The 20,351-nt window shown below is 36.2% G+C and overlaps 1 long non-coding RNA gene across 1 annotated transcript; it reads right to left on the bottom strand.

The window, feature by feature from the left end:
* Positions 1-306: 306 nt before the first annotated feature.
* On the bottom strand, positions 307-1,696 carry LOC131599134 (uncharacterized). Its single transcript, XR_009282582.1, has 3 exons — positions 1,582-1,696; positions 1,356-1,468; positions 307-1,088 (listed from the first exon to the last, which is right to left on the bottom strand). It is a non-coding gene; the product is annotated as an uncharacterized LOC131599134 (long non-coding RNA).
* Positions 1,697-20,351: the final 18,655 nt, after the last annotated feature.

The raw sequence follows: 20,351 nt of genomic DNA, 5'->3' as shown, positions 1-20,351 counted from the left end.
AGAATAAAATTGAATACATATCCATCCATGTCAAAACCGCATAAAGAGAAATGAAAGACAGTGTTGAAACCCCCTTGAAGTTAAAACAGTAGCAAATATTTTGAATATGGATCTAATTCAACCTCGCAAATTCAACGAAAGATTTTAGTCAGTACTTACAAAAATAAAGTTTAATCAAAAGGCTAACTTTAAAAAGTGCTCTCCAAACTCCAGATTAGTAAATATGGAAAGCTTTAAAAGCTTTACCATATGTAAAGATGCTCACCAAAATAACGGTATCATCGTCATCTGCATGCACCCATTGAAAAAATAATGGAAAAATGCGCCTGTAGTGAGCTAAAAGCACAAGACCAAATCCATTAAATAGTGAATCAACTGATTTAAGCCATGTAAAAAATATTAAAACTTATGACATAACAGCCTGGATCAATCAAATATAGAAAATTAAATGGTGTCTGTTATGAGAGTAAAGCACAACCCACATTCTCCCATTTGTTTGCCTAACATACTTTACAACACAAAGTTGTATTAGACTGCAGAACATATATAAACAAAGCATCGACGTCAAACATAAACAAATCACTAACACGAGACACCAACGGAATATGCGTCATACCGTCATTAAAAAAATGTAGCGATAGTAGATCGCAAAAAATAACATTTTATACAATTTCCACTACGACATAACACCGTTATAACCGCAAAAAAAATAGTTGTTTAGTGAAGGTGTTGACTTATAAATGTATATGCAAACAAATTGAGATTGAATTATAGAGATTTTATTTCAAGTGGTTTCTAAGATATCCCCAGTAATTGTGTTTGGCTGCAAACAACATGAAAACTCAATAAGTGAAAACTCTATATAATTTGTGAAGCTGCAATGCAAATATCACTAAAATTTTCAACGTACTGCTTCATTAGCTTCGCCAGGGAATGTAATCTTCTGACTGTTCTGCACTACCTTCTCCACATAAACTTCAAGTACTTCGGAAACAGCAGTAAGATCTTCGGAAACATGTAAGTCATCCAGCAAGACTCATGTAGATTTTGTACTCTGAACCTCAAATGCTGACTGAAGGAATGTAAACCTATATCAACAGCATGTGCAAGTCAGTTCCAGATTGAGAAATGTGTATCCACTACTTTTAATCATTTATAATCAAACACTTACTCATATTAATCAAATACATTTTTTCGTATCAGTAGATGCATTTTGTGCATCCAATATCTCATGAATCTTCAATGTTTCTTCATGTCATATTAATCAATAATAACAATCAGCAAAATATGTAACTTAAATTAACCATATTCACTATATTAAGTAAAAAAATGCATTATGAGATAAGATAACTTACATCATCGTCATTTCAGTCGATAAAACACAACAATCATTTCATCAATAATCATCACCTTCACCATTGAAGGCCAAATGCCTAAAAGTAAATGTTGATTTCCCAAAACTCAAAACCTAAACAGATCAAATAAGACAGAATAGAATTATTATTTATGAATATTAACATCATTTTCGTATACAAAAAATCATTAAAAAAAACCTAAACTTAGGTTTTAAGAGAGATCTACCACCACAGCCGCCGTCGGAAATGCGTTGCCGCTACCACAGATCTACCACCGCAAAAAGGTTGAACTTGTTACCATATCACAAACTCATATATGCTTTTTTAACTTCTTTTCCTAAAAAACTCCACAACCCGTAAGCATATACAACCCGTAAGCATATGAGTCTGATACAAATAATATAAACATAAAAGGTTGAATTTCTTACCACATCAAAAACTCATACATGCTTTTTCTACTCCTTCTATTGAAACAAAACCAAAACCCACAAATAGATCTTCATCTTCATGGCTTGAAATCAAATCCACAACCCAAAAGCAGATCTCGACATTTTTGGCCGCTTGAAATCGAAACAGCATTCCGTTAAAGGTTTTATTGCTTGAAATCATATATGGTTCTTCTTAGCTTTTACATCTGTATCGCTTCGTCAAATGGAGAAAGAAAAGAAAGTGAAGAGGTAGAAGAAAGAAAAGAAAAAGGTGAATGGAGAGGTTTCATTCGTCAAATGGAGAAAGAGAAGAAAGTGAAAGGGAAGAAGAAAGAAAAGAAAGAGGTGAATGGAGAGGTTTCATCAGAAGAGAGAGAAATGTTTGGTTAAGATATGACATATTTTGGGAGAAGAGTTACACGGTTTACTGAAAGTATTGGGAAAAAGATGCACTATTCACTCAATCAGTATTTAGAAATTCAAATATTCTACTTTTTCAGTTACCATATTGTTGTAGTTGAACTCTTAACGCAAAATAGGTTTGTAATCTGTATACAAATAAAAGTAACTCTATTTGAGTTAAAACCAATAGTACATTTTAGTTACAAAAAGTAAATTTTGGACGCAAAATACCCCTATTTTGATGAGGTGGAGGGCAAAGACAAAAGGTTAAATTGGTGTTTTCCAGAGCCATTAATTTTCTTATATTATAGATTGAAATAGTAGTATAATAAATTGTGAAATAGTAGCCTTAGTAGAACAAAATGCCTTGTACATTAGGATACTAAAAATTGGAAAAAATGGAATAGAAATATAATTTAATTGAAATTTTATAGTGTGATATTAATTGGTTGATTAAATTAATAGTTGAGTTAATTGCAATGAGTCTGATTGATTGGAATATACTTGGACTTGGATCAACTATTCGGTTTATCACTAAATTATGATATTTTGAGAAATTGAACGTAATTGTGTTTTTGGTTTGAATATTTATGTTGAGAATAATATATCGCTATGTCAATGATGTTGTTTTGATAATGATTCTCTCTGGGTGGCCTTATGGTATGAATCCTAGTGATTAGTTGTTTGATTGTGAAAAGGTGTATTCATATATATTTGGCAAATGTGAATTAACATGAGATAGTATGGTTGCTAGTGTTAATTGGATTTGTGAATCGTAATTGATTATTGGCCTTTATATGTGAATGATATCTATGTGTTGTGAATGTTGTGTATAATTGGTGGATAATTCATAGAGTTGAATTATCGTGGTATGCGGTAAGTTAAGATTGACGAGATAATCTTAATTGGATATATTATTGGTATTTGAACATTCATTCATTGCATGATCGGCTTTATGGTGGAAGCGGTAAAACTGTGGGTTCACATGGTAATAGACGGTGATCCTTGAATGGAAATAGACATAGAATACATTGATCCTTATTTGGAAACATACGTGGTGGCTTTGATCTTGTCCGGATCGGAAGCGTGGCTTGGATTCTAGATATTGAATCGGAAAGCGGTGAAACGTTGGGTTCACATTGCGGTACCACATGCATAGTGTCACATACCTTGCATTGAGTCACATTAGAATTTATGCGATAATTGAAAATGTGAAGTTGATGTAGTTGTGATATGTGTATGAGCTTGATAACCTAAATGAGTGATGTTGAATACATATTTGATAAAATGTGTGAATATATGATAATTATGGTTGTGTGCATAATTGAGAATATAATATTGGAGTTGAAATTTTATACTCTTTATACTTGTTATATGCTTGATAACATGTGAAATATAGATCAATTATTATCTACATGGTTATACATAGTATGATTAATTACTTGAATTGTTGATTTAACCATTGTTTCTTATTATACTTTCTTCATAATGATTCATATTCTCACCCTTCTGTTTTAATGTTGCCCTCGTTTTGCGACATGCAGGTTCTGGAGTTTAGTAGCTCGTGCGTGATCTAGTCGGAGATTCTTCCGTGTCTGTTGGAGATTAGGTAGTGAGTTGATGCCATGGTCATGTAACACTGGGTAGAATAGTCGTGTTGAAGTCATGTTTCTATTTGGTTATGTATTATGTTTATGACTTGAGAACTTGTTATTTGGCTACTTGTTATTTGAGAGGCTTTCAAGCCAATTATTCTGAATTATGTTTTAATTTATCTTTATATGATTATTGAGACTTGATCATGGTATGGGACATGGATCATTTTATGAAACACATGAGTATTTAATAGTTTCCGGTGTGAATTCATATTCTGGATAAAATATGATTAATTGAGAAGTGTTATTTGAAATGACCAGGTGTATCATATATTGTAAGTAAATGCTGTCGGTTTTTAAAGGCTTTTAGTTTTTGAAAACATCGATGTGACGCCCTTTTATTATATGCATGCTTATTCTCTGATTACATGCTTATTTATTTTGGGGTATAAAATGGGTGTTACATTAGTGGTATCAGAGCATGGTCGACCAGTTGGTCAATAGTTGTTAATGCTGTCTAATCCTGTTGTATTTGATTTGTGTATCTGACACGATCGATACTTTTTTGTCTGTTTAGTTGTCTGGTGCCTTAGGACAATGGTTGCAGGAAGGAATGGTTACATTAATGTTGAGGCAGTGATGAGGTGGACTGATGCAATTGGACAAGCGCCACAAGAGAGTGTCGGTTATGGAGGAAAGGATGAGTTCCGTGCGTTTGGAGATTTTCGAAGGTGCAATCTGCCGATCTTTGAAGGAAAGTATGGACCGGACAAAGCACATGTATGGATAAGAGAAATGGAGAAGATATTTCAAGTCATGAGTTGTATTGATGTATAGAATGTACGGTTTGGTACTCACATGCTGACTGAAGGAGCTGAGGATTGGTGGAGTAATATTGTGCATAGATTTGATGAGGAAGGTATTGAAGTTACTTGGAATCTTTTCCGTGATGCATTTTTGGAAAACTATTTTCCAGAAGATGTGCGTGGAAAGAAAGAAGTGAGAGTTCTGGAATTGAAGCGAGGAAGAGAAAATTCCATGGGAAACCGTATGATGACGTGAGGAAAAAATCTGGTTTTACCAAGAAGCCAAGTGGGGGAGGAGATTCTACTTCATTTAAGTGCTACAGGTGTGGCGATACGGGTCATAAAACTATTGATTGTGGAGTTGGTTTGAGTAGGATTTGCTACAGTTGGGGTGAGCAAGGACACAATTGTGCCATGTGTGACAAGCCAAAGAAGGACCAAGCAGAAGGGAAAGTGATTGTGTTGTCTGGTGCTGAGACCATTGCTAAGGATGAGCTAATCTAAGGTATGTGCTTTATTATTGATAATGATGCGATGCATTCTTTCATTTCTTTGGATTATGCTACGAGTTTGGATCTTGCTTTATCTGTATACGTAGAAGTATGGTTATTGATACACTTGTTATTAGTTTTGTCCTACTTCTTTGTGTGTTGAATTATCTGTTGAGCATCTTTGGTAGAGATTTTGGAATTGATTTAGTACAAGTTCTGAAGGGACGATATTGTAGTTTAGTAATGGAGGTTTATGTTTCACTATGATTTTCGACTGTCTATTTACAAATTGAGGACTCGATCACCCTTAATCTATTATTGATAGGAGACGAGATCGTATTGGACGAGATAGACTTGTCTTACTAATTAGTAGTGTGTAAGACGACTAGGAAGAAGTTGATGGGTCAAGTTGAGGAGTTATATGAGAAGAGGTTCAATTTTCTGAGTGTATAGTCATAAAGTAGCGCCTGTTTTATCGAGTAAGAAGAAAATAAGGTTCTATGAGGTAATGTTTGGAGGATGTTTTGATTCTAAGAGCGACAAGGAAAAAGCTGAACATTAAGGATTGTGTTATCAATGTTGAAAGGGAAGGGGGTTAAATGCGAAGTTTTCTGAATGTGAGCTTTGGTTAAAGTAAGAGGGTTTCTTTAGGTTTGTGATTTTGAGCTGAAGTGTATTGATGCAGAATTGACAAGTGGTGGCTTATGCTTCAAGGTATCTGAGAATTTGTGAGAGGAATTATTCGATGTATGAATGGATGTCATCCGCCGTTGGGTTGTTTTGAACTTTAAGAGGCATTATTGTTTGGATCGATATTTGAGGTGTGTAGTGACTACAAGAGTTGAATATGAAGTAAACAAGATGAGTAGACTTTTGAAGGATTATGATTTTGGTTGAACTACCGTCCTGGAAAAACGAATGTTGTAGCCGATGCATTGAATTGGAAATCATTGCATAAGTCTATGTTGAGGATTCGAGAATTGGAATTGTTGGAACAATTTAGAGACATGAGTTTGGTGTATGAAGCGACGTCTTCATGTGTTAAGCTTGGTATCTCGAAGCTTACATGAGACATTCTAGATGAGATTCGAGAGGGTCAGAAATTGGATTTACAACTGGTTGACAAGAGGACATTGATTTAATCAAGAAAAAGGAAATAACTTTCGGATGGACGAGAATAGTGTCATGAGGTGTTGTGATCGAGTTCTATTCCTAATGTTTCGGATTTGAGAAAGATAATTTTGGAAGAAGGGCATCATGATGGTTTGAGTACGTCATGATGCTACTAAAAGGTATCAATATTTGAGGAAAATGTTTAGTAGCAAAGTATGAAAGGGATATAGAGGAAGTGTGTAATTGAATTGGATTTTTCAGGAACCATCTTGTTGGTGCAACAGTTATCTATTTTCAAGTTGTTGAGAACATCGAGTACTTGTGAAGTGATGTGATTCATTGTGGGAAAAGTTGACGAGATGCACTTATTTTATTCCATTAAGGATGGATTATTCGATGGAGAGACTTGCTAAGTTGTACATCGAGACGATTGTATGTTTGCATGGTATTCCGTTGAGCATTGTTGCGGATAGAGATCCAAGATTCACTTCGAGATTTGGGGGAGGTCTGCAAGATGCTTAAGGTATGAAGCTACGTTTTGAGTTCGGTATATCATCCGTGAGCTGATGGTCAACCGGAGAGGACTGTTTAGTCATTTGAATATCTTTGAGGTTTGGAGAGAGTGTTGTGGTTGGACCCGAGTTAGTTCGACAGTCTACGAATAAGATTAAGATGATTTAAGAAAAGATGAAGAAGCTTCGTGGTAAAGAGATCGCTTTGGTCAAATTTGTTTGGGGTGGACCTGTTAGTGGTAATGTGACTTGGGAGCTTGAGAGTGAGATGAAGGATTCATATCCGGAGTTGTTCGTTTGAGATAATTTTCGAGGACGAAAATATTTTAAGTGGGGGAGAGTTGTAACAGCCTGAATTTAATAAACTGACTAATTAAATTAAATAAGTATTTATTTACTTAATTTGGACGAAGTTTGATAATTAATTGGATCGTCAGTGTTATTGGGAAACATGTTCGGATTATTAAGTGAAGTTGGAATTTATTCGGTTAATCGAAGAATTAATAAAGTGGAATATGTAGAGAAATAATATTAGAAATAATATTATTATTGGATTTTTATTTAATTGAGATAAAGTCGGATTTAATTGAATTAATTGGAAAATAATATTAAGGGTAATAATATTATTTTTTGGAGCATAATTATTTATTTGAACTACTCTATTTTATTGGAATTTATTTGAACTACCCTTTGATATGTTGGTTAATTGTTTGTGATGATGAAACTGTCTGAATGTCTGTTTATGAAACAATTGGGTGAACGATGCAACTATGATGTGTTATTGCTTTGTAACCTTATAACATTTGTTAATTATGATGAGACTCACCCTTACATGTTGTCATTTTCAGATTGAGGATAGCGGCTGTTCGACTCGGTGAGGATTAGCTCATGAGTCAGTTATTTAGTTAGCGTCAGATGTCATGCTCTGATATTTGTAACACTGGGGACGTGATGCTTAGAGTTTATGTTTTATAACTCTAGTTATGTTTTATGTTTTGAAGGATAAGTTTTAAAGATGTTGAACTTAGTCCGTTTGATTTAATTTTCGCTGTGTTAACATGAAATGTTTTAATCGATGATGATTGCCTTAGTGAATGCATGACATGACTGAATGATGTTTATTTTATTATGAATTGTGGCACCCTTATTTTCATGTACTCTGAATGAATTTAATTAAATTGTCGTGGGGTTAGTAAGGGGTGTTACATGTTGTTTGGCGCTCAAGATGTTCTTGAACTCGTCAACGATGGTTATGTTTCAGTTGCACATCTAGTAGATGCAACTGATGCGCAAAGAAATGCTCAGTTTGACCTAAGGAAGAAAGATCAAAAGGCATTGTTCTACATCCATCGGTGTGTAGATGTAAATGTGTTTGAGAAAATCATTGACTCAACGACGACGAAGGATGCGTGGGACACACTGGTTAGGTGTTATGGTGGTGACGCATCAATGGAGAAGGTGAAGCTTCAGTCCTTGAGAAAGCAGTATGAGAATCTCAACATGAAGGACAACAAGAAGGTATTTGAGTACATCTCCACAGTGATCCTGCTCACTAATAAGATGAAAGCTTGTGGAGAAACCCTTTCTAAACAAGTAATGATAGAGAAGTTATTGAGGTTTCTTACTCCCCAATTTGATTACATTGTTGTAGCAATTGAACATTCTAAAGATTTAGACATCATGAGAATAGAAGAGCTGCAAAGCAATCTAGAGGTGCAAGAGTTGTGTGTGATTGAAAGAACTTCTAAGAGGAAGTTGAGCAGGCTATGAAAACTTCTTTTGTCAAGAAGGACCATAAGCATTCTTGGTCAGAAGCCAAGAATAGACGTGGTGATAGATTCTAGAATTCAGAAACCTCTACTTTTGATGAGAAGAAACATCAGAAGGGAAAGGAGAAGTTTGACAATAAAAAGGTTCAATGTTATTGTTGCAAGCAGTTTGGCCATTTTGCTAAAGATTGTTGGTCAAATAAGGGAAGGAAAATAGAAGAAGCAAATATAGCCAGAGGAGATTCTGATGATGAACCGTGCTATTGATAGCTTATGAGTCTGATGAAAGGTGTTTGGCAGATTGGTGGTATATGGATATTGGCTGTTCAAATTGTTAGAACAAGATTTGTTCTGATCAATTATCTTAGTTTTGATGATAACAATAATATGAATTTTGCTTAAGATAATATGGTACTCTAATCCAATGCAATTTCCCTTTCAGGAAATATATAAAGAGTACGCATAATTCAGCGCTCAGAAGCTTTGTCTCAAGGGTTCAGCATGCAACATCAGAACATGGTCTGGCAAGACATCAGAAGATGGTCGAAGCAGAATCAGAACATGGGTTTATGGAAGCATCAGAAGAACATGAGATCAGAAGCACTGAAGCTCAGAAGATGGTATCACGCTCAGAAGCACTTCAAGGTCAGAAGATCAGAAGATGCTATGCACCAAGCTGTTTGACTCTGATGATATTCAAAGTTGTATTCACAAACATCAGATCAGAAGAAAGTACAAGTGGCAAGCTACGCTGACTGTCAAAAGGAACGTTAAAAGCTACTAAAGGCTACGTCAGTAGACACAGCGTGAACAAGGCTCGAGGTAGTTGACAAAAGCGTATAACATTAAATGCGATGCTGTACGGAACACGCAAAGCATTAAATGCATTCAACGGTCATCTTCTCCAACGCCTATAAATATGAAGTTCTGATGAGAAGCAAGGTTAACAATTCTGAACAAAACAACGCTTATCAAACTTGCTGAAACGCTGTTCAAATCAAAACTCAGAATCTTCATCTTCATCAAAGCTCACTACATTGCTGTTGTAATATATTAGTGAGATTAAGCTTAAACGATTAAGAGAAATATCACAGTTGTGATTATCGCTTGTAAGAAGCATTTGTAAACTCTTAGAATTGATTACATTAAGTTGTAAGGAACTAGAGTGATCGTGTGGATCAGAATACTCTAGGAAGTCTTAGGAGTGAACTAAGCAGATTGTAACTAGAGTGATCGTGTGGATCAGAATACTCTAGGAAGTCTTAGGAGTGAACTAAGCAGATTGTAACTAGAGTGATCGTGTTGATCAGTAGACTCTAGAAAAGTCTTAGAGGGTATCTAAGCAGTTGTTCCTGGAGTGATCAGTGTGTGATCAGAAGACTCTGGAAGACTTAGTTGCTGACTAAGTGGAAAACCATTGTAATCCGTGCGATTAGTGGATTAAATCCTCAGTTGAGGTAAATCATCTCTGCGGGGGTGGACTGGAGTAGTTTAGTTAACAACGAACCAGGATAAAAATAACTGTGCAATTTATTTTTATCTGTCAAGTTTTTAAAGCTACACTTATTCAAACCCCCCCTTTCTAAGTGTTTTTCTATCCTTCAATTGGCATCAGAGCGCCGGTTCTAAGGTGCAAGCACTTAACCGTGTTTAGAAAAGATTCAGGAAGAGAAAAACGCTTCAGTAAAAGATGGTTGATGAAAGTGAAAAGTCTACACCTACACCTGCATCTACATCTGGCTCTGCTGAGCAATACAACGGTAACAATGGTTATACTAGACCGCCGGTATTTGATGGTGAAAACTTTGAATACTGGAAAGATAAACTGGAAAGTTACTTTCTGGGTCTAGATGGTGATCTATGGGATCTTCTGATGGATGGTTACAAACATCCTGTAAATGCCAGAGGCGTAAAGCTGACAAGGCAAGAAATGGATGATGATCAGAAAAAGCTTTTCAGGAATCATCATAAATGAAGAACTGTTTTGCTGAATGCTATCTCTCATGCTGAGTATGAGAAGATATCTAACAGGGAAACGGCTTATGACATATATGAGTCCTTGAAAATGACTCATGAAGGAAATGCTCAAGTCAAGGAGACTAAAGCTCTAGCTTTAATCCAGAAGTATGAAGCCTTCAAAATGGAGGATGATGAAGACATTGAAAAGATGTTTTCAAGATTTCAAACTCTTACTGCTGGATTGAGAGTTCTTGACAAGGGATACACCAAGGCTGATCATGTAAAGAAGATCATCAGAAGCTTACCCAGAAGATGGGGTCCTATGGTGACTGCATTCAAGATTGCAAAGAATCTGAATGAAGTTTCTCTGGAAGAGCTTATCAGTGCCTTGAGAAGTCATGAAATAGAGCTGGACGCAAATGAGCCTCAAAAGAAAGGTAAGTCTATTGCATTAAAATCTAATATCAAGAAATGCACTAACGCTTTTCAGGCTAGAGAAGAAGATCCTGAAGAATCAGAATCTGAAGAAGAAGATGAACTGTCCTTAATCTCCAGAAGGCTAAATCAACTCTGGAAGACCAAGCAGAGGAAGTTCAGAGGCTTCAGAAGTTCAAAGAAATTTGAACGTGGAGAATCTTCTGATGACAGAAGATTTGACAAGAAGAAGGTCATGTGCTATGAATGCAATGAGCCTGGACACTACAAGAATGAATGTCCAAATCTTCAGAAGGAAAATCCCAAGAAGAAGTTTCATAAGAAGAAAAGTCTTATGGCAACCTGGGATGAGTCAGAAGATGATTCAGACTCTGAAGATGAGCAGGCTAACTGTGCGCTGATGGCGACAGAAGATGACGAATCAGAATCTACATCAGAATCAGATTCTGAAGAGTTATTTTCTGAACTTACTAGAGATGAGTTAGTTTCCGGTCTAACTGAACTACTGGAACTCAAGTCTCAGATTAGTCTCAAATACAAAAAGCTGAAAAAGCAATTTGAATTTGAAACAAAGAAGCTTGAGTTGGAAAATTCTGAATTAAAAGAAAAACTTTTAAAATTATCCAATAATGTTGGATCTCCTTCTGATTCAGAAAAATCCACTCCTAGTCTAAACCATATTCTGAAAGAATATGATTTAAGTTTCAGGAAGTTCTTATCTAGAAGTATTGGCAGAAGTCAGCTAGCTTCTATGATATATGCTGTGTCTGGAAACAAAAGAGTAGGCATTGGTTTTGAGGGTGAAACCCCATACAAACTTGAACCTGTTGATGAAATGAAAATCACATACAAGCCATTGTATGATCAGTTCAAGTATGGCCACTCCCATGATATTAGACACACTTCACATGCTCGAAGCTTTCACATAACACACACCAAAAAGCATGTGACACAACCTAGGAAATATCATGAAACTCACATTAAAAATTATCATGCTGTTCCTCCTATTGCTTACAATGTTAAACCCAAGTTCAATCAGAACTTGAGAAAATCTAACAAGAAAGGACCCAAGAAAATGTGGGTACCTAAGGATAAGATTATTCCTATTGCAGATATCCTTGACTGCAAAAAGGACAAAGCACAACATGTCATGGTACCTGGACTCTGGATGCTCGCGACACATGACAGGAAGAAGGTCTATGTTCCAAGACCTGGTGCTTAAGTCTGGAGGAGAAGTCAAGTTTGGAGGAGATCAGAAGGGCAAGATAATTGGCTCTGGAACTATAAAGTCTGGTAACTCTCCTTCCATTTCTAATGTACTTCTTGTAGAAGGATTAACACATAACCTCTTATCTATCAGTCAATTAAGTGACAATGGTTATGATATAATCTTTAATCAAGAGTCTTGCAAGGCTGTAAATCAGAAGGATGGCTCAATCCTATTTACAGGCAAGAGGAAGAACAACATTTATAAGACAGATCTGCAAGATCTTATGAGTCAGAAGGTGACTTGTCTTATGTCTGTTTCTGAAGAGAAGTGGGTCTGGCACAGAAGATTAGGTCATGCTAGTTTGAGAAAGATTTCTCAGATTAACAAACTGAATCTGGTCAGAGGACTCCCTAATCTGAAATTCAAATCAGACGCTCTTTGTGAAGCATGTCAGAAGGGCAAGTTCTCCAAACCTGCATTCAAGTCCAAGAATGTTGTTTCTACCTCAAGGCCATTAGAACTCTTGCACATTGATCTGTTTGGCCCAGTCAAAACAGCATCTGTCAGAGGGAAGAAATATGGATTAGTCATCGTAGATGATTATAGCCGCTGGACATGGGTAAAATTCTTGAAACACAAGGATGAGACTCATTCAGTGTTCTTTGATTTCTGCATTCAGATTCAATCTGAAAAAGAGTGTAAAATCATAAAGGTCAGAAGTGATCATGGTGGTGAATTTGAGAACAGATCCTTTGAAGAGTTCTTCAAAGAAAATGGTATTGCCCATGATTTCTCTTGTCCTAGAACTCCACAGCAAAATGGGGTTGTAGATCGAAAGAATAGGACTCTGCAAGAAATGGCCAGAACCATGATCAATGAAACCAATATGGCTAAGCATTTCTGGGCAGAAGCAATAAACACTGCATGCTATATTCAGAATAGAATCTCTATCAGACCTATTCTAAATAAGACTCCCTATGAATTGTGGAAGAATAGAAAGCCCAACATTTCATATTTCCATCCTTTTGGATGTGTATGCTTTATTCTGAACACTAAAGATCATCTTGGTAAGTTTGATTCCAAAGCACAAAAATGTTTCCTTCTTGGATATTCTGAACGCTCAAAAGGCTACAGAGTATACATACTGAAACATTGATTGTAGAAGAATCAATCAATATCAGGTTTGATGATAAGCTTGGTTCTGAAAAACCAAAGCAGTTTGATAATTTTGCAGATTGTGATATTGATATATCAGAAGTTGTTGAGCCAAGAAGCAACGCATCAGAAGCAGAGCTTCTCAGAAGCAAAGAATCTGAAGATCAAGTATCAGCTTCTCTGGAGGATCTAAGTATTTCTGAAGAACCATCTGTCAGAAGATCATCCAGACTCATCTCTGGTCATTCAGAAGATGTCATTCTTGGAAAGAAGGATGATCCAATCAGAACAAGAGCATTCCTTAAGAACAATGCAGACTGTCAATTAGGTCTTGTATCTTTGATCGAGCAAACTTCTGTTGATCATGCTCTAGAAGATCCAGACTGGATAATTGCTGTGCAAGAAGAACTGAATCAGTTTACAAGGAATGATGTTTGGGATCTTGTTCCTAGACCAGATGGATTCAATATAATCGGCACAAATTGGGTCTTCAGAAACAAGCTCAGAATGAGAAGATGAGAAATTCTTACGTATGAGTATCCTTTGAAATGAATTTTTTTTAAGAAGTTCTGATAGAAATCAATTAGAAATTGTGATTCAGTTATTACTAACGTTTCAGTGTCTAAGGTGATTCAGAATCTCTATAAAAGCAAAACAGCTGTAACTGGCTATCCAGATGGTAAACACGTGTTCACTATTCCTGGACAAGCGTGCGTGCAGTTGAGGGGACGTCTACTTAGGTAACTGTGCAAATCACGTCTTTTGTCATTATTATCTCTCCTCATGTCACGTAACATTAAATGCTTTTCATCATTTACTCTCTTTCAGTTTTCTTTTTATACTCTTCAAACGTTTCTTTTCCCTCTCATATTTCTATCACTTTGCATTCAGTTTTCTTTTTCGTTCTCTCTCTTTGCCTTCATATCATAAACCCTAGCAGTTTCCAATATCTGCAAATTCATCATGAATCCATCGTCAAGCTCTGGGAATCAAGATAATGATCGGAAACAAAAGAGAAAGGCAACTGCTGAACCAGAAACCAAACCAAAAAGAGTAAGGATCTCTTATGACCCTCTCAAAGTGTATCAACCCCTTGACGGTTCCCCTCAATCACCTCCCTCTTCAAAGACCTCCACCACCTCTTCCTCCTCATTCATCCCCTCGGAACCACCTTCCTCACCATCTGATATCTCCTCTCCTTCAACCCTTCCATCAGATATTCCTTCATCTCTCTCACACCCTTTTCCCACCAGAACACCTAATCCCTACAGTGTTGTTCTTCCCGACTCCAGGTTCACTGTCAACCCTCCAACTCCCACCACTCAAACATATCTGGAGCTTTTACATGCTGATGTAAATGGCTGGTTGGAGATTCTGGGTGCTGCTCACCTTCATCATCTGGATGAGTTTGCCACAAACAACCTTTGGAATACCTTTCGTCAGGATTTTCTGGCTAAGGCTACAGACACTCAGAGAAGGATTATGTCTGAAGCTCCTGGTATTCGTGGTTTTCGGTTGGAAGTTGGTGAAAGCAGCCATCACCATCTCATCAGGAACAGAAGTGTTCTTGAAAGGAAGATACCAGCAGATGAGTTGGAAGAAAATCTCTGCAGAGACATCGTGGTGTGGAGACCATGGTTTCCTGTGCTGATTGGAGATTTTCAGTGGCTGTTCAACTGGTTCAGAATGAACCCGTCTGAAAAAGCACCTCACATGGTCTTTCCAGTAGTGGTTTATCGTGCTGAAGTTGCTGGTCCTACTCCTCCAACAAATCTAGCAGCTATTCTTCAAGCATTGGAAGATGGAACTTCTGAGCTGCCTGAACCAGAATATGCAAAGGCTACTTCTGAGTCAGACTCAGATGAGGAAATGGAAGATGTACAAGCTGAAGATCTTCCAGAAGATCACCCTGCTGAGATTGCTGTCACTTTTGGCAGAAATTCTGGTGCCTCCTCTTCTGGTGAAACCTCAGCTCTGATGGAGACCTTGGAAACTCTTCATCAGAATCAAGCTATGCTGGCTTCTCGTTTGGACGCGCAAGAAGCAGCCAATGCTGAGTTTCGTTCCTTCATGACAAGGCAAGCCACAAGCACTGACGGGATTCATGATGTTCTGGCGCGGATTTTGCGTAGGCTAGGATCTTAGTCTTTTGGTCTTTGTAGTTTCCTTTCCTTGTTGCATTTGTTTTCCTGCATTCCTTTCTTGTAATCCTTTTTAATTATCAATGAAAAACTTTCTTTGATTTACATTCCAGTGATTTTATTTGTCGTTTTATGCATCTAAATCTTTTGAAATATTCTTTTTGATGTTATGACAAAAAGGGGGAGAAGATAAATGATAAATGATTTGATTAATCTATCAGTTGCTGGGTAAAGCTCCCACACATTCACTAACAAGAACTGCAAGTTCTACATGGTTTAAGTGTTTTGCAGGTATAAAGAAGTGAAGAGAATCTTCAAAGCAAAAAGCAAACACAGAAGCAAAACCATGGAAACTGAAGCAAGCCGAGTGCTGTCAAGCTTCAGAGATCAGAAGCAAGAAAGAAGAATGAATCAGAAGCACTGATAATAGAATTTGATCCATATTTGTCTATTTGATTTGACAAAATTCTATTTGCTCTGATATATTGTTTGCTCTGATACATATAATGTTATGGATCTGATACATATAATGTGCTCAAACATATATTTTATGTTCTAACTCGTTCATGCTGACTTTTGTCGTTTAGTTTTTGTTCTGTAACATTTCAGGATGTAGAGATGCTCAGATGATGCTCTGGTACATTCAACAATGTTCTGATACAAATCTAGCATGAAGTGATGTTGGTAGAAATTCAAAGCTCTGAAGCTATCCGAGGGAAGCAGAAATCAGAAGCTGCGAATGTTCTAAAGATCCAGAAAACTCAAGTTCTGAAGCTGTCCTAAATGGAAGCAGAAATCAGAAGCTGTGAATGTTCAGAAGATCAAAGAAATTCAAGTTCTGAAGCTGTCCTGAATGGAAGCAGAAATCAGAAGCTGTGAATGTTCAGAAGATCAAAGAAATTCAAGTTCTGAAGCTGTCCTAGATGGAAGCAGGAATCAGAAGCTGTGAGTGTTCTAGGGATCTAAAGAAATTCTAGTTCTGAAGCTGTCCTATGGAAGCAGAAGTCAGAAGCTATGAATTCTCTAAAGACAGAAGCTTATATGATCGTCTCTACCGAAATAATCAAGGAAGTCTTTTATTAAAGTTCTTCGAGTATTTATTTCAGGGGGAGATTATTTATCTCAAGGGGAGATTGTTAATCTCAGGGGGAGACATATTCATATGCTTATGCTATAGCTGTGTAATTTGTCTTTTGCCGTCTATTCTTTCTGATCGCAAATTCATATCATTTATATATGTTTTTGTCATCATCAAAAAGGGGGAGATTGTTAGAACAAGATTTGTTCTGATCAATTATCTTAGTTTTGATGATAACAATAATATGAATTTTGCTTAAGATAATATGGTACTCTAATCCAATGCAATTTCCCTTTCAGGAAATATATAAAGAGTACGCATAATTCAGCGCTCAGAAGCTTTGTCTTAAGGGTTCAGCATGCAACATCAGAACATGGTCTGGCAAGACATCAGAAGATGGTCGAAGCAGAATCAGAACATGGGTCTATGGAAGCATCAGAAGAACATGAGATCAGAAGCACTGAAGCTCAGAAGATGGTATCACGCTCAGAAGCACTTCAAGGTCAGAAGATCAGAAGATGCTATGCACCAAGCTGTTTGACTCTGATGATATTCAAAGTTGTATTCACAAACATCAGATCAGAAGAAAGTACAAGTGGCAAGCTACGCTGACTGACAAAAGGAACGTTAAAAGCTACTAAAGGCTACGTCAGTAGACACAGCGTGAACAAGGCTCGAAGTAGTTGACAAAAGCGTATAACATTAAATGCGATGCTGTACGGAACACGCAAAGCATTAAATGCATTCAACGGTCATCTTCTCCAACGCCTATAAATATGAAGTTCTGATGAGAAGCAAGGTTAACAATTCTGAACAAAACAACGCTTATCAAACTTGCTGAAACGCTGTTCAAATCAAAACTCAGAATCTTCATCTTCATCAAAGCTCACTACATTGCTGTTGTAATATATTAGTGAGATTAAGCTTAAACGATTAAGAGAAATATCACAGTTGTGATTATCGCTTGTAAGAAGCATTTGTAAACTCTTAGAATTGATTACATTAAGTTGTAAGGAACTAGAGTGATCGTGTGGATCAGAATACTCTAGGAAGTCTTAGGAGTGAACTAAGCAGATTGTAACTAGAGTGATCGTGTGGATCAGAATACTCTAGGAAGTCTTAGGAGTGAACTAAGCAGATTGTAACTAGAGTGATCGTGTTGATCAGTAGACTCTAGAAAAGTCTTAGAGGGTATCTAAGCAGTTGTTCCTGGAGTGATCAGTGTGTGATCAGAAGACTCTGGAAGACTTAGTTGCTGACTAAGTGGAAAACCATTGTAATCCGTGCGATTAGTGGATTAAATCCTCAGTTGAGGTAAATCATCTCTGCGGGGGTGGACTGGAGTAGTTTAGTTAACAACGAACCAGGATAAAAATAACTGTGCAATTTATTTTTATCTGTCAAGTTTTTAAAGCTACACTTATTCAAACCCCCCCTTTCTAAGTGTTTTTCTATCCTTCACAAATCACTTGACTAGAAACAAACAATAACTTATAGACTTTGACTCTAGAAGGAGGACAAAGATTATATGTGTTGATGATAAGTACCTTAATGCAGAAGGTATGGGAAATTTCAAAGTTAAAGTGAAGAATGGGAAGACTATTGTGATCAAGGATGTTTGGTATGTTCCTGGAATTAAAAGCAATATGATGAGTGTGGTTCAGCTCATTGAGAAAGCTTTCTCAGTTGTCATGAAGGACAATCTCTTGAAGATGTGTGATTCCAATCAAAAGCTTATTATGGAATATGAACAGGGAAGTGAATAGGCGAAAAACATAATAAGGGGGTGGATTGGGTTTTTAAACAAATTAAAAATAAATAACACGTTTGGTTATCCTGGTTCGTTTGAACTCAAACTACTCCAGTCCACCCTGACAAGGTGATTTCGCCTCTTTCTTACAAGGTCTTAATCCACTAATAAAAAGTTAGATTACAAACACTTAAACAACCGTTTAAGTCTTCTCAAGAACAACCACAATCTGGTTTTCTCAAGGTAACTCCTATGCTATTAAACCTTTAGTGTGTCTAGAAATTTGCTTCTACTAAGCTATATCACTATCGTGATTTGTACACAACTTATAGCACAAAAATATTATATGAAATAAAAGTATGATAGAAATAATAATTGACAAATCTTTGAATTCGTGCGTGTGTAAGTTCCACAATTCTCTCTTGAGTGGTGACTCTTTTATATAGAACGAGCTTGGAGATCCGTTGAGAGACAACAGTTCTTTATTTGGAAGTTGATAATTTTGATTTAAGTTTATTTCTAAAAATAGAGATTTTGTCCATTGAGTTTAATTCCAGCCGTTACGGAATCTTGCATTGAATATTATGTCGTTTATTATGATCTTCTGATCATTAGAGTTTTGAGTGTAGCTTTGGTTCGCAATCACGTCGCTATGTTGTATCATCATACAATAATATTTCACTTCTCATTAACAATCACAACATCACACGATAAAATTCAAGAAAAAGGTTCAAAAAGGTTTTCAAATCATATTCATTAGAAAGACGTTTATTAAAGCTTCACAGAGGTTCAAACGACACTTAAAAAGGAGTTACGGATCAAAAGATACATCATTTCAAAGTTCCAACAAGTTTTACACAGCAGAGTCCGCTTAGTAGACTCAAGCGCGTTTTGCACAACTAAAAACAGAAGCGAACCGTTTTCGCGTCTCTACTTTGCGAGCTCGCGCATTTTCAAATTTTCACTCAGTATCAGCTAAGTGAGCCATGGCCGCTTAGCGGACGCACGATTATGCAGAAAAATCACAGAACTAACAGACCTGCGAAACCACACATCCACCATTCAAAACTCTCACCAATCATCAATTAAAAGCATATAACTACATCAACTAACATCATTCATCAACATTCATCAATTAACATGATTTCAACCACAAATTCATGAAAATCCAACATAAACCCTAAGATTCTACAACACATATTGGGTCGGGTTGATGTGCATAAGGTATATCCTTATGCACGGTGCATAACTCTCATACGAATAATATTTAAATTGTTCTGAATAACATTTTAGTTAGAAACGAGTAATAATATCATAATCCATGAATAATAGATGCATTATTTGTACACATCTATTAATTATGAGTAAATATTAATTGAGTAATGCGTACACTATTCTGAGTAATATTTACACCATTCTGATGAGTAATATCGAATTTTAACTATTTTGAGTAATATATTCATTGTTCTGAGTAATATTTATACTATTTTGAGTAATCTGCATATTATTTTGAGTAACAAATATAATACTTTGAGTAATATAAACAATATTTGAGTATTTATGCATCGTGCATAAGGATATACCTTATGCACATCAACACATCCCACACATATTCAAAGTTACTACACATACAATCTAACCCACCCTAAACATCATCATACAACCCTTTATCATGAAAGAATCTCACTCTAACCTTAAGTTTTGAATTGAAGCCAACTCTATTCTTCAACCTATCTTTCTCCTCTTCTCTCTTCTCTTCTTTCACTTTTTTTTCCCAATTTCACCAACTGAGCTTCTAACTCTCTAAAACTCTTGTTTTGTTAAACCTTTACTAACTCCCAAATTGCTAATGGACTCTAATTACGACCTCTCAATTACTAATAGATAGGCCCAATAACTAATAACCTTACTAACTTACGTTATTTACTAATAATTCTCAATAAATACACAAAATCATTTAAACACACAATTAACACATAATCAAATAAATAATTCACATAACACATCAAATAAAATACGTAAAATAAAACGGTCATTACATGGAACATGACCATAAAATTCGATTGTTCAATATTAATGTGTTTTGACCGAGTCTAAGGTCTAAACAATCATAACAAACCTCAGTAAACTTGAGAAATATATGATTAACTCA

This window comes from Vicia villosa, linkage group LG4, assembly GCF_029867415.1.
Source record: "Vicia villosa cultivar HV-30 ecotype Madison, WI linkage group LG4, Vvil1.0, whole genome shotgun sequence".
Taxonomy (NCBI): Eukaryota; Viridiplantae; Streptophyta; class Magnoliopsida; order Fabales; family Fabaceae; genus Vicia; species Vicia villosa.
The sequence above is the reverse complement of the archived record's forward strand: the minus strand, read 5'-3'. Positions and strand labels throughout refer to the sequence as shown.